This window comes from Lepeophtheirus salmonis, chromosome 6 (genome assembly GCF_016086655.4).
Source record: "Lepeophtheirus salmonis chromosome 6, UVic_Lsal_1.4, whole genome shotgun sequence".
In the NCBI taxonomy this organism is placed as follows: Eukaryota; Metazoa; Arthropoda; class Copepoda; order Siphonostomatoida; family Caligidae; genus Lepeophtheirus; species Lepeophtheirus salmonis.
Window position 1 is genome coordinate 53864205 of NC_052136.2, and position 15543 is coordinate 53879747.

The window sequence follows — 15543 nt, forward strand, 5'->3', positions numbered from 1 at the left end:
TATATTTTTTTATTCTTGAAACAAGAAAACAAAACTTCGGACAGTGTTGTATCCAATTTCATTTAACAAAAAATAACGTTCTACATATATTCTTTTGTTGCTTTTTGTCAACTTCTCGCTCTTTTTAAATTCAAGAAGCATGCATACATTTAATATGATTAACAAATTTAAAACCTGCTTCTCACAATTATTACATCGATTTTTTGGAATAAGACAGAGAAAGAAATCACAGGTAGATATAATAAATAATTAAAGTTTGAAATGAACATTTTGTACAAAAATAATACATACATCAGTACGTAATATATTTTTCTTTCCCTTAGTCAATAATATCAAAGATTGTGTTCATAGCATTTGATTTACCTAGCATGATATTACATCCCATATCTTTTTAAGACAATTTGAAGAGGTAAGCTGAGTTAAAAATAACAAAATTATAATTTTTTGGGAAACAAATTTCTAAAATTAAATTTTCAGAGTAAAATTTCAAAAATCTATATTTATTATCAAAAATTTAATTTTCTGGGAAAAAAATTTCAAAAATCTAGTGTTGTGCCGAAAAATGATTTTTTTTAAATAAATTTCTAAAATTAAATTTAAAATATAAAATTTTTTGAAAAAAGATTTCAAAAATTAAACTTGAACTATAAATTTTTTGAAACACCATTTCAAATATTTAATTTTTTGAAGAAAAAAAATGAAATAGTAAATTATCTATACATAATCAAAAAACCTTAATTTGGAGGGTGGGGAGGCTACAGCCCTCTCCCTGCCGATGGCTCTGGACAAGATAATACTCAGGTAGGAGGGTGATTGAAAATTAAAAACAGGAGCTATAATCTCTATAGAAATAATATAGTTTCTGTGTGTGTCTTTTTTGGGCCCATACCGTTGGGCCTAGGAGCCTGAAGCTTCGTATGGCTGCCTCTTTTGAAGCTCGTCCGGCTAGAACAAGGGCTTATTCTATACCCAAATCACAACAATTGTTTTTTGGAGTTTAAAGAAACCAGATAAGGGGTTGAGTTATAAATTAAAAAGTGACAACGGTCCAAAAAAAAATGTTTTTCTTAATTTGTTTAAAATCAAAAAAGTTATGAGCAAAAAAAAGAGTTCGGTGAAAATTGCAATTTTGTTTCTTTTTCAGACGTAAAAAAATGTAGTTTCAATGGAATATTGGATTCGTAGATAAAATAAAGTTAGTAAAAATTTGTCTGGAGATTCAGTTGAATATAAAATTGACACATAGAAATTGATTTTAAACCGAAATATCTGTCATTTTTGAATATTTTTCTACTTTTTTCATCAAACGTCGATTTTCAATTTTTAAAAAGAAATGCCACAAATTAATACATTTCGGACATTAAATTATATGCCTTATTAATACGACAATATTACATTGTCAATGTCCCGAACATTTAGTACATAATTTTTGCAATATTTGCAAAAATGCAACAGTTATCAAGGGTTATTTTTTTGATGTCATTGTTCTCCATAACTTTTTTGGTTTTGCAAGTACGAAGAAATATTCGTATAATTGTGTTTCTCGTTACAATACCAATAAATGCTATTAACTACTTTATTTGCAAAGTTAGTACAAAACAGTTTTTTGCAATCTTTAGTTACAAATCTCGGTGAAGCAGTTTTTTGAGAAAAATAAACGATGGACTTCTTATGTACAAACATTTTTCATGCATATATTTTGGTATTTTATTTAAAGTTTATAACACATTTTGTTTTAAGTTCATTATAATACGTTTCGTATAATATACAAGCGCTCTATTACTGGGTGGTCCATTGAAATCTGAACACTTACTAATTCAATAATTAATTAAGGTTGAGTGATTGAAATTAATTCATATCTTGAATATTAAAGCATTAACAATTTGTTACAAAACAAACTCCCAAGCTTACGTACAAGTCGAGAAAATGTCAAGGTCAAAAGCTCTTGATGAAGCTCATATTTCAATCAACGGATTAGTCTATAAATGGATGCATGAGTTTTATTCACAATCTACGAGTATGTATGTACATTCAAATTAACATACAAAGGGATTGGATCATTAATAATAGTTGTCCATTCTCAAAATCAACAATGAACGTACGTACATAGAAAGAACAGGTGGGTGAATCTATTTTTAAGATGTTGCCAAGAGCTTTTCCTTGTCTTTTTTTCATAATAATAACACAAATAAGAAAAACCTATGATAGCGTGCGTTTAACCAGCGATGAATCGATGAACGTATTTTCATATTATATTATAATAAAAGAAACATATTCAATAGATTTTATTGATTAATTTATATAACTTTGTTCATAAAGAGGATTTTACATATTATTAAAAAAGTCCATAAACTATACGGTGGTTAGCAAATTATGAATTATATCATTCTCACAAACTATTGGGACTATTCTTAATATGGACTTCTACTTACATCACAGAGTGTATTTCATTGTAATCAAAACTGACAATAGTTTGACTACATAGTAGTTGATATCACGTACATAGATATTAAACAAAATGGCTTATGAATGAAGAAAATATTTTTCTAATAACATTTGAATGTTGTTGTTGTTGGCTACAAGATGACCGACTTCTAGAATGATGATGTCTTGCTAATACGCTCAATTTGGCAGTAAGGATATGCTCACGGTTTAATCTAATATAATTCAAGTTCATCGAATCGGGCAGTGATTCTCAACAGGGGCTCCCTTGTGTATCCTCTAGGGCTCTGTGGGGATATTATGGTCTTCAAGCAATGTCTTTCCTACAAAAAATCGTGTTAAAAGATATAAAAAAAATGTTGTTTTTTTAAAATAAAAATCATTATATGTCATTATTATTTAATACCAGAGGATTGAAATTCCTTTTATACAGCATATCATTGATCTATACGAAACTAGATTGAACATTTGCATTTACTCATAAAAGACGGAGAGTAACCCTGAGGATTTATTGGGGAGTTATAATTATAAGTCCTTGTCCAGAAGTCCAGAAGAATTAATGTTCATAACTTAAACATTATCAGATTGAAGTTTGGCAACCTTTCTAGATTTGAACTTGTTTTCTGATAATCTTTTTCTGCCTTCCTATCGGATGTTGTCATTGAGTTGAGAAACCAATTGATATCGAAGCCCAAGAACTTACCTCTAATAAACTCGACTCTTTCTGCGTAGTAGACCTCATCGATTATAAGACTGACATTACGCTCTCTGCTGTTTAAGTGTTTTATCTTTGTTCCAGGATATTTCCCTATAGATTAATTTTTCCACAGAATACAAACAGAGAGAAGACAATATGAAAATCTCCTTCAATTGGTTTTTTTTTAAGAGTAATGTCATCTCTTCTATGATTAAAGACAATTTTGAAGAATGAATTGCCTCCAAGTCTAGGGATGTAAGTAGTTTGTTCAATAAGTCCATGATGATTTCATATTTATCTTCATTATTCAAGAACTCTTTTGATCCTAAATACGCAGCAATGTTGATTACTTCAGTTAATGATTAGATGACACTAGCCTTTGTTGTAAGACAGTGGGAGACTGACCTACTGCTTAGCGCATGATGCCCACAAAAATTTCGAAAGGTAAGGTCTTCTTGGATTTTGAGGCTAGCATTAATATCAAGGCCCTATCCATCAGTCGCTTCCAGCTTAACAAGGGTCAATTTGGGGGATTTAATTTGTATAAACCCCGACGGTAATGAACAAATCATAAAGCTCGTTAACGGTTAGCCCCACTTCTTCCACCAACATTTTGAGCTCTTAAGTCTTCCTGACGCTTGTTTTTGAGCTGGAGTCATAGGCCACTAGTTGATGTTCGGGTGTGTCTAGGAAGAGGCGCAGAAGAGACGTAGAGCGATTGGCCACACTCAAGGTACATCATCCATTTTGAGTTTCCTGAAAAGTTAAGTAATTCAATTAATTACATATGTGTGGGAATAACATAAAAGCAAGCTGGGATACTTTTTCTCAATATTGCGACAGTATAAAAAACGTATCCATTAATGTGAGTACTATAATTTATACTATTTCAAAAAAAGTGATTAAGTCCTTAGTAGTCGTAGTTTTTAAGGTTAACCGAACTTTAAAAAATCGATTATTTGTTAACACTGATCATAAAAGATACTGGACGTCATCATGTGAAAATTCACTTTGCAAGAATAACGAAAAGAAGAAAGAGATTAGCTGGTTAAGGACTAGTCTCACCACCTTGGCTGAAATTGATTATATTGACGATATCAAGGTTAATAGAAATTGGTTAATAAAACCTTAGGTGATATCAAAATTTGATTTAAAGTTAAAATACCTCACGATCGAATAAACTGAACTTGTATATAATATGTTCATGAAAAAATCGAAACAAATATATATAATATTAATAACTTATTGGACAGTTTTTCAGTAGTTTAATATTGTATTTGACTCATTAAATATCCTCTATGGTTTTTCATTCATTGAAGTAAAAAACTTAAAATGCGTTTTTCTTTGTTTCATCAAAAAACTCTCACCTTGGTTTTATGTTATCGCCACACATGTATATGTCAATCATTGAATTAGTTTTATATGTTCATTTTTAAATAACTTTGTCTTTACCTTAAGCTAGATTCTGTTTTTGAGATTGTCCCCATGAGAGCTACCTTACCTTAGCTCAAGTTGACGATTAAGTTCACGACCACTTCCTCTTTATGAGCTTGAGTCACTGAGCCTTGTTCCACAACATATATTATTATAACATAACTCTATGGCGGTTTTTTAGTTATTTGTTACTTGGTGCTTACTAGACTCCTAATATCGGCCCATAGAGATAAAAAGCATAAAGGATGATGTGATGTAGCTAACAAAAACATTCAAATTGTAGTACTAATAAATAGGTCGCTTAACAATATAGAGGATGTTTCAAATATATCTATCTTCCTCACAGTTTTACATTTGATTATATTTTTCTTTATAGAAGGGTAGAACGATTGGTGTGGTTGATGTATAAATTACTACATTTTCCATTGTTTTGGCCGACTAACCTTCGGTTTCAAAAAATGTCAGTTGCTTTTGCTCAACGTCAATGTATCTGACCCATCTTGCGACTATAAATGTTTTGTTAGGTTGTTCATGTTCTATTATGTAATTTAACATTCAGGACATTGAAAAAGCTTGAGATCTCAATGCCTCTTGAGCCAATTATGCAAATAGACTAACAATGCATTGTCATAACAATTATGTAAAAAGAGTCAACCTCAAGTAGATGTGAATCTATACCTAGATAGTCAACTTGCAATTCATAAATTCATTATTTGCTTTACCACTCGAGACACTAGCTACGTTGAGTACCTACTCTATTTAGAATTACTGTGGATATATAGAAATGATTCTTCACTTGATTGAGAGTAATTGAATGGTATAATTGTCATTTTATTTTTTTGGATGTGATCTGGTGTTATCATAATATGTATAAACATTGCTCGTCAGAATTTTATCACTTATTCAACTAACCTTTGATTCTTGTCAATGAAGTAATGGATGATGATTTGTTGGCTCTTCATTGAGTTATCTTAATTTTGTCTCTTCTCCTTGCTTAACCATTTTCAAGTATCTATCAACTAAAGGATAATTAGAAATAAATATAGGTGAAGCATATCAAGTACATAAAAATGTGTATAACGATGATAGACAAATGAATTCGAAGTATATCCAGTTCAATGTTACTAAAACAAGGTTAAGCAACGAGAAAATGGCTGAGCAAGCACATATAGACTGGAATTACTCCTCAATCCTCAATTCTACTACGAGTCCAATAAGGACTTACACTTATCATTCCCGAGTAACCCCACACTGTTCCATTCCGTCTTACATGAGCAAACGAACACGTTATTACTTCTTATATTCGCTTCTCAATAGTTAAATAATGAAGAGAACAACTTTTGAAAATAAAAAAAAACCTGTTTAGATTATCAGCTAGAAAAAACCGCTCCCTTTTTATAGGACATATTTTTTATACAACTCTATCTCTACTGTTGAACAAAAACACAGGTAAAGAGTAATTGATATAAAAATTATTATTAAGTATTTTATTCATTCTATATATATCAACATTTGTATGAAGTACAGTCATGGAAATGTATATTTTGGTTTCAACGTTGACAATAAACGTGGAATGACTACTAGGAAAAAATATAAAAAATTGCCGATTATCTAACCATCAGTGATGTCCAAAAGATAAAGTTCAATGCATTTTTCGTTAACTCATCACTATTTAGAGTAAGTCCACCTATAACTGAATGAGTAGTGGTACGTGAACTGTGGATTCTGCAAATAAGTACCGTGGACACAAACTTGATTTTCCAAATTAATTTTAGGGGTCAAAACCCTCTATAATATATTACTTATATCTTGCTAAGGTCCCACTTTACTAAATAGTTAATTCAACCGAAATTTTTAACGAAAACTTGCTAAACATCTCATTTACTTCTATCTTTTCTATTGGCTAATATTCTATTTATATTTTGTAGGAGTTTCTCTCCATAAGCTTAAGAATTGAATTTTGAGTTAATCAGTGATAATAATTATTTGTGACGTCATTTATAAAGTTTCTGACGAGATATTTACATATATATCTGGAAAAAAAAAGTTATATAATTATAGATTCTATAAAACTTTATTACATCTCGATAAAAATTTGTATAGTGGATCCATAGAGATAAAATAAATAGGGTGATATAAAAAAGTAGTTGACGTCGTCAAAAAAGAAGAAATAGAGGATATAATCCTGTGGACGCCCCTGATTGTAACCACATTCTAAATTATTTTCTATTTTTAGAACCAGAATTGTGATCACTATGATAATAACATAAATTCTAAAAAGATTGGGGTTTTAAAAATGAAAACAAAATAATAATATCTATTTCTTGGCTTCTATCCAAAAAAAGGTCTAGAACTAGAAATAATAATATCAAAATATAAATATCATCACAAGCTAGTTCACGCGCAAAGATATCCTAGTAATTGGAGTACCGATCCTAGAACATTATTGATCTTGTTACTGGACTCATCCTATCATCAAGTAGTTTTGAAAAGCTACTATTTAAAAAAATAATAATTAACTAATCCTTTATTTTGAGTGTCGCAGAATAATAATTATTTTAGAGAAATAAATATTTCCTTTTCAGAAAGGAGTTTTTTCAGAAACAAAACAATTTGTGGACAAATAATGTTAAATCAGTTGCAATGTGCATCCATTTGAAGTCATTTGTTAAATATTTCAATGTCAACTTGAGTATTTTTAAGATTAATTACTTTCATTATTCATAGAGTAATAAACTTCATACATACATATATTCAAATTCGTTTTAATTAATCGAGCGTTCCATTTTCAATTAACTCCTACACTTTGTATGCAGCAAGAATTACATATGTACGTAAAATGACCTATCTTGAGTGGCATTACATCATTTCTTACGTATGAGTCTTTTTTATAGCAACATGTAATTCATTACTTACTGTCATTTGAAACATCATGATGCAATTTTTATTTTTAAGCTTATTTCAAAGTTAAAAGATCTATATTATAATAGTGATTCAATCTTTACGTTTGTAGTTACTACGAAGTTGATCACGAATAAGTTGCTTCTTTATTCTTATTTAAAAAAGCTTTGATAATCAACGGATTCAAAGAGGTAAAAGGTCATAGAAACCTTCCCATTATGGTATCATACTGTTTTCCTATGGAAACAATTGTGATTTGAGGAGAAAAAATATTTTTTTCTCCATAAATTAATCGGAAAAAGTTTATCAAAAAGCACCTTTCAATGTTCATGATCATAAAAAGGGATTAATAAATTTTACTATTTTTTAGTAGAACTAGAAATCGTTAGAGAATATAAAAACACGTTTTTTGATCCAATTGCTTCCTTATTTAATCCACACAGAGCAAATATATGTATATTTATTCCATATGTAAGTGTTTACAAGTGTGTTTACCTAATATCAACCTATTATACGTTCATTTCACATATGAGTAATAACATCTTAGCTTGTAAATCATATTCCATTTAAGTTATATAGAGAACCTATATGAGTTATTCATATGTAGGATTAAAGAGGTCATTTCAATTGAAAATGCGAGTTAAATAAATTAATGATCGTGTTTTTTATATTTTTAGGGACTTCATATATTAATTTCAACTACTAAAGATATTCACATATTCCCTGAGTCATTTCTCTAGTCTAATAAATAAATAAATCAAATTAAAAGATGTGAGAATGAAACAACACAGTAGTGATACATTTGTATACTTACAAACTATAATAGCTTCTAAAAATGGATGATGATGTAAACCCATGATTAGTTGAATCATAGCACAGTCCCTTTAAGGAATTATACTGTTTGATGTACATTATACGTACCTATGTTTATAAATGATGATTGATTTATCACTTGCTTAGGGTTGTTTAGACGATTTGATATAGGGAAAATCTTTAATGGGGTGTACAGAGCATGTTTTTATCTCTATAAAGACTGTTCGATGTACAAGAATAACTACCCTCTATCCAATCAAAACCTGATAGAATCTCAAATTTTAAACACTTAGAGGAAGTCGAATCTCTTGCAAAAATTCAAGTTACTCCATAACATAATTTACTTGTGATATAAAATTTGGTTTTAGGTTAGATTTTTTACACTGTGAGGCTAATGTGAACGGAAAACCTACATACAGTTGATAACAAAATACAGACTTAACATTCATGTCAAACAAAAAATTTCCCTTTTGCTTTTTATCTTCGTGTTTAATTATGGATAAAGATGCGAAGAAGTATGAATTCGTTTTCACTTCACGAACAAATCGATTCTCCACTACAATTATGGAACAAATTCTGTACGAGTACCGAGGTAGCGTTGTATGTAATATCAAATATGTAACTTACAAAAAAGTGGTAGGTGTATATAAAGGATTCTGGAGACCTTTAGGTGTATAGTTACTTTCTTATAGACAACATTGACTATTATATGACGTCATGATATAAAATCACTTATTCAATTGTTATTTCAATTATTGTTCTGATATTTTCTGTTAGTCTTCTTCTACAATATATGTAAGGTTTCACTTCTTTAATTCTCCTTGAATCTACTTATAATAATAATATACATATTTATATTAAAGAGGCTATGAATGGGACTTCGCTCCATGACTTTAATACATATGCCTCTATTACTACTAGTTCAAAAAAAAGGGCCTTGAAGCAAAGGAAAATTCAAATATCACAAGGGTTGTCGTCTTAAAAGACCAAACTTACTATAAAATGAGAAAAATACTCGTATTCTACTAAAACCTTGAGAAACTTCTCCATTCATTCTCAAAGTGTATTTTGTTTCATTTTAAAGAGACTCCATTTTTGGAATATTCCATGAAAAGATTTACATATGTTCATTAATCATATATCTACCTTTGTATCTATGATACATTTGTTCTAGCATCATGGTGTACTAATAACACTTTGAGGCCACAACTAAATCTCTTTAACGAGATAAATATCATGACTCATTCCGGCAGATTTTATCGCTCTCAAACCGTTGAGCATTATTTAATCGATTTCATTCTCTGGACGACCGATTATTTTTTAATTATAACTTATAAATGAATCATTGTAAATCTTAGTATCCGTTCAATTAAAATCCTGCAGAGACCATTAATATTTATAATATTTTAATTTTGTGCGATAGAATTGACGTCATTGGTTGATATAGGTTTGGGAAAAAGAAATTACGTATTTCCCACCCTTTTTTAACTAAGTATATCTTGTCCATTATTGGTCACATCGAATCATACGATAAGGTGTCGTAAAGGTGTTAGCGTATATTACAAACACGTTTTGGACAGTATTGTGCTTGGCCGATTCAGTCGTCGAGTATGGAGGTCTCAAAGGAAGAAATTAACCATATTTTACACTTTTACTACATGAAAGGGGAAAACGCGTCGAAATTCACCAAGAAATTTTTGATGTATATAGTCTTTCGGTTCTTGTTGCTCAACAGTGGTTCGATCAATGTCGTTCTGGTGTAGTGTAGGTGAATGATGCACCGCACACTGGCTGGCCAGTCGTCGAAAAGGCTGGGTGCAAAAATAAACTATGGATTTCCATCTGCGAATCACTGCTTAATCGAAAAAAAATCGATCCATTTCTGAAGCGGATGGTGACTGTCGATGAAAAATGTATCAAATACGTCAATGACAAGCGACAGAGATCGTGATCGAAGGCCAACGATGTATCCCAAATCATGGCCAAGCTAGGATTGACTTTCAAGATGGTGTTGCCGTGTGTTTGGTGGGATTGGGCGGTGATAATCTGATATGAGCTGCTCCCCTAAGGCCAAATACTCAATTATGCTCTTTACTATGAGTAATTCGACCCTTTGAAGTTTGAAAAAGCGGCCAACAATGCCGAATAGGAGATGAATTGTGTTTCATCAAGACAACGCCAGGCAGCACACATATTTGATGACGCGCTAGAAGCTCCAAGAGCTCGGATGGGAAGTTTTTAGGGATCCGCCCTACAGTCCGAACCTGGGACCAAGTGACTACCACCTGTTTCTGTCTATGGTCCACAAGCTTGGAGGTACAAATTTGGTGTCAATAGAAGCCTCTCAAAAAATGGTTGTGCGAGTTTTTTGCCAATAGGGACAAGGGCTTCTAAGAAAAGAGTATTGTGAAGTTGGATTCTTGTTGGCAACAAGTTATCAAACAGAAGGGGGCATACTTGGCTTAAATCGGATGATTATAACACTTCTTATAAGCATTGAAATAAAGCGAAAAATACGAAATTACTTTTTCCCATACCTTATATATATGATGAATCATATGGATATAGTATAGATTCTTCTATGAAACGACTTTTGCGTTCGATTTGGATGCATCCTTAAGATTCAGGATGGAAACTGGCAGGATGTCAAAATTTTGAAACTGCTACATTACACAAATAATATTATAAAAACAATACTTTGATCCCTTAATTAAATTTCATTATTTATACCTCGGGGGAAATACTCATTGTGTCTCATTTATACTTAACACATTTGCCATTTATGTATTAATAATCTGTTCTAAAATATGCTGATTTAAATAATAATCATACAACTGAGACTCATTTTCTCTACATGTAATATTCTTATATTCTATGTAGCTTCATTTATTATTTAGTCCAACCCTGGGGAAAATCAAATTTATATATTATTAAAATTTACCTCTATAAACAATCAAAGATTTTTAATAAGTTACATCTATTTTATTAAGTCCCATGAGGCCTTCCAAATGCACAAATATATACACATAATCGAGTATTAAATGCCTGGCTAAAAGACGCAATCCTGAGAGTAATATTTTTTCTTTTTATTTAGAAGGAAAGGTTTGACTAATATAATATACATCTGTATATCTATACAGTATAGTGGCTAATTTATTTAGTTCTTCTAAGGGTGGAAAATTATTTCAAACATGGGAATAATCTTACTCTCTAAATATACTTTTACTCAGCTTAATGACCTTCAAGTTACATCCCACATCGAATTAGGAGTGATCAAAATTCTTAGAAGATATAATAAATACAAAATAAAACTAGACGCAAAACTAAAAATTCAATTTAAATGAAATTCAATCATAGTCACAACTATTATCGCTTGGATTAAGAAATTGTGATTTATATTTCCTTAATAAGACATATATAAGGGTGGTCTGAAAAGTTTTTTGACATAACAAAGGTACTACACATTTTTTCTGAATTTTTATTTTTCAACATTCTCTTCTTGTCACTCATCACACTTCTTCCAGCGATGCTCCCATCTCTGTAACCCTTGAAATAGTACTCGGCGTTTGTCTCTGCAAAATAATTGTTCACAAGACCCTTTTTGTTTTTGGGTCAATTACTCCGAGTTGGATTAACTTAGACGCGTCAAATTTTAACTCAATAAGGCTTTATATATTTGCTATTTTTTAATCTATTTAAAACTTACGCTTTGAGACACAACTATTTAATAACAGCTCGATACTTGATGTTGTCCATTTTCATAAAAACACTCACATCAACTCATTCAAATGACTGTTAAATACTAATTGCATGTCCAAAATGCCTGAAACTTAGGTGAATAACTGTTAACAGTTTAATGTATTATGATAATATATTACAAAAAGCTATACATATAATGAGGTAAGCAAGAATTATTGTTGTACTAAAAAGGCCCTGTACAATTCGAATTTCATATAACTGGGATTTTTCTTGCTCCCAAAAACCGTGATAAGCGGGGATCCATGTATTCTTGTTGTTATAAATATGAGTGAGCTCCACTTAGAGTTAAATAACCAGTTGAACATGAATACAATGCTACTTCTCATGAATTATATTTTTAATTTTTGTACACTCTTCATTCACAAAATAAAGATTTTTTATAGAGTATTTTTCTCAAGAAAGTACACGCCCATAAAATTAAGAGGGAAAAAACCCAAGGAAATTATGGAAAACACGTTTGCAACTATATGGATTTTATTTGAAGGATCAAATGTTGGACCAATAAACTTATACATATTGATTACTATAAACATCAATATATTATTTGCAAACATATCAAATTTTTAAATAATATATATTTAATAAATATATCTCTGAACCGGGTAGGTCTCAATTAATTAGACAGATAGGTCTGTTTGGGAAGTTTCCAAAATTGTTTTTTTATTTCGTTTATTTCAAATACTTAAGCTTTAACTTTCACCTTCTTTGATGAAAAGGTTAAATTACATATATATTTAAACTATATGAGTCCTGGTCTGAGACATAGAAGGTATCTTCTTAAGAATGAAATAATTATGAGAATAGCTTTGGAAAGTAAGAAACATTATTTAAGTCGCTAAAAACAAGGATTTACAACCCTACATATGTATATGACGAAGACAGTCTTTGTTTTATTACATCATCCATATTGTTTCACTACATAGTCTCTCTTTCATTTTTTGAAATGCATATTGTTGAGGCGCCAATTCTTTTATTTGAAAAGTTGTTTATTTAAAATCATTTTGAAGGATGTCTATCCATGACTCTGCGATATTTAAAAGTGTTTATTTCTTTCTATTTGGTTTAGTTAAGTTAGACCTGTTTTTTAATATATTATATATTATAAAAGAGAAATTGATTATACCTCATATGAAAAAAAAAAAAATGATAAAAAGGCAAATTAGTCAATATTTAATTACATAGAAATAAATACATTTACGAAACTAAATTCTATTAATCAAATTTTGAAATTCGATATTATACAAGGGGGTTCTACACAGGTTGGGATGGAGCCCCCCTTAAAAGGAATTTTTGCTTTTCCCAGATATTTTTTTAATGAAAATGAAAAAAAATTACACGAAAATAAGGGTCAATTTTTTTTAAAGACTAACTTTCTTTAAAAAAAGGTCATTCAGGCAAATTATGCAATTTTTTTACAAGAAATAGGTCTTTTTTTAATAAAAATTGATTTTTTAAATTTTTTGTAAATAGTTATGAATTTTTAAAACTTGTTTCAAAAATTTTAATTTTTTTTTTTGAAAAATTCCCAAAACCAAGATGGGGCCCTTCTCTGTCGCTTTGTTTACAAACGAATATAAGAAAACAACGCTCCAACCCATTTCATTTATATAATAATTGGTAATCCCAATTATTGAAATTATATTCTACTCTGACTCAGGCATGTCCGAAGGGAAGGGGGATAGGTGCTATGTAAAAAAAAATCATGCGTACGCCCCTGTGATGGCGTATTAAAATACAATCACTGTAGTTCATTCCTGCAGACTGCAGATTTTAAAGTACAGGGTGTCCACGATAAATTGGAACTACTTTAAACTTCATCCTGATCCATAATGTGGATATTCGGGGTTAAATCATACTAATATAAAAGGTTGCATGAACAATACACTCTAACTTCCACCACAATTGTTTTGACAACAACAATACTCATCATGGAATAAGCAAGGAGAGACGCCAAGCCCTCTGCTATCTACAAGCTTCTTAACTACCCCAAGACCACGGTGTACCGGGTCTTCAATGCCTGGGAGGTTGAGGGGCAGGTCTGCCGCAAGGCCCACAACATGAGAAGTGACCGAATCCGCACTCCCCACTTCCTTGAAAGCCTTCGGAAGTCCATCAAGGCTTCGTCGGGGACTTCCTTGTCCATGTTGGCCAAGAACCTTGGAGTGAGCAAGCAGCTGGTCTCCAAGGCTGTAAATGTGGACCTCGGGTACAAGTCATACCGAATGGCCAAACAACACATCCTCACGGCATCCATGAAGGCCACCAAGCTCACCAACGGTAAGCGTCTCCTCAATGGCCTGAAGAGTCATGGAGGAAGAATCATCTTCTTCTCCGACGAGAAGAACTGGTCTTTCAACAGAAGCTACAACGTCCAGAATGACAGGTGGCTTGCCAAGGAGAGAGAAGAGATCCCTGCGGTCTTCACCACAAAGATGCCGGCCTCCGTGATGACCCTGGGTGTCATCTGCAGTACCGGTGAGGCGATGCCTCCTTTCTTCTTCAATCCCAAGGAAAGGGTTAACGCGATAAGGTACTGCAAAGTCATGGAGGAGTTCGTCATCCCCTGGATGAAGGATACGGCCGTTGGGAAGGAGTTCATATTCCAACAAGACTCAGCGCCTGCACACATCCCCATGAGGACCACTAAACTCTTCAACTCCCACGACAACACTTTCTGGGATCGCAACACCTGGCCCTCCAACTCACCCGACATCAATCCGTGTGATTACTACTGGTTGGGGAAGTTGGAGAGGGAGGTGTGCAAGGTCAGCCACAAGAGCATCGCGGCCCTGAAGGGCTCCATTACGAGGGAGTGGAATGCTGTCGATTCCACGGAAGTCATCAGGGTATGCAAATCCTTTAGGGGCAGGATGGAGAAGATGGTGGCTGCTGAGGGAGGACATGTTGAATAAATTTATTGTTTAATATCATGTCTAACTTTTTCATATTAACAAATACACTCCAAATTCCATTTTTATCAAGCAGGTTGAATTTAAAGATAGTTCCAATTTATCGTGGACACCCTATATACTACAGTCTTAATATACCGAACTGGCAATCCAAATCCCTTTGTCGCTTTTATATACTTTTTTTTCTATGGATCACTCCTAGGTTTTTTTTTACAAAGTAATTATCGTTTCGAATAATTTCCAAAAAGTAGCAATACATTGTGCAACTATTTCCAAAAATTATAAGTACATATGTTTGCTGATATGAAGATGCAGCATCCTAAAAATAGATTGACTTATCCTTGAGTTAAAAAGAAATGTGTCTATTTATTGCAATTTCAAAAAAGAAAATAAAAAAGAACCCTTGATTCTGAGAAACTTTTTTTTTTTTTTTTTTTTTAAGGCAGTATATACATACATTCTTCAATTACAACTTATATACATGTTGCAAATTCTCAATTAACTTTTTAACTTTTTTTTTCAAAAAATGTTATGTTTTTCTTCAAATTTTTTTCCAAAAAATTTAATTTTCTGTGAATAGCTATTGAT

The 15543-nt window shown here is 31.6% G+C and overlaps 1 protein-coding gene and 1 long non-coding RNA gene across 2 annotated transcripts in view; one reads left to right on the forward strand and one right to left on the reverse strand.

The window, feature by feature from the left end:
- The window catches only part of LOC121120720 (uncharacterized), a 99583-nt gene that overhangs the window by 72136 nt on the left and 11904 nt on the right, over positions 1-15543 (forward strand). The gene's annotated exons all lie outside the window — the stretch shown is intronic.
- On the reverse strand, positions 3533-5921 carry LOC121120641 (uncharacterized). The gene is made up of 3 exons (XR_005865132.2): positions 5799-5921; positions 5486-5592; positions 3533-3895 (listed from the first exon to the last, which is right to left on the reverse strand). It is a non-coding gene; the product is annotated as an uncharacterized lncRNA (long non-coding RNA).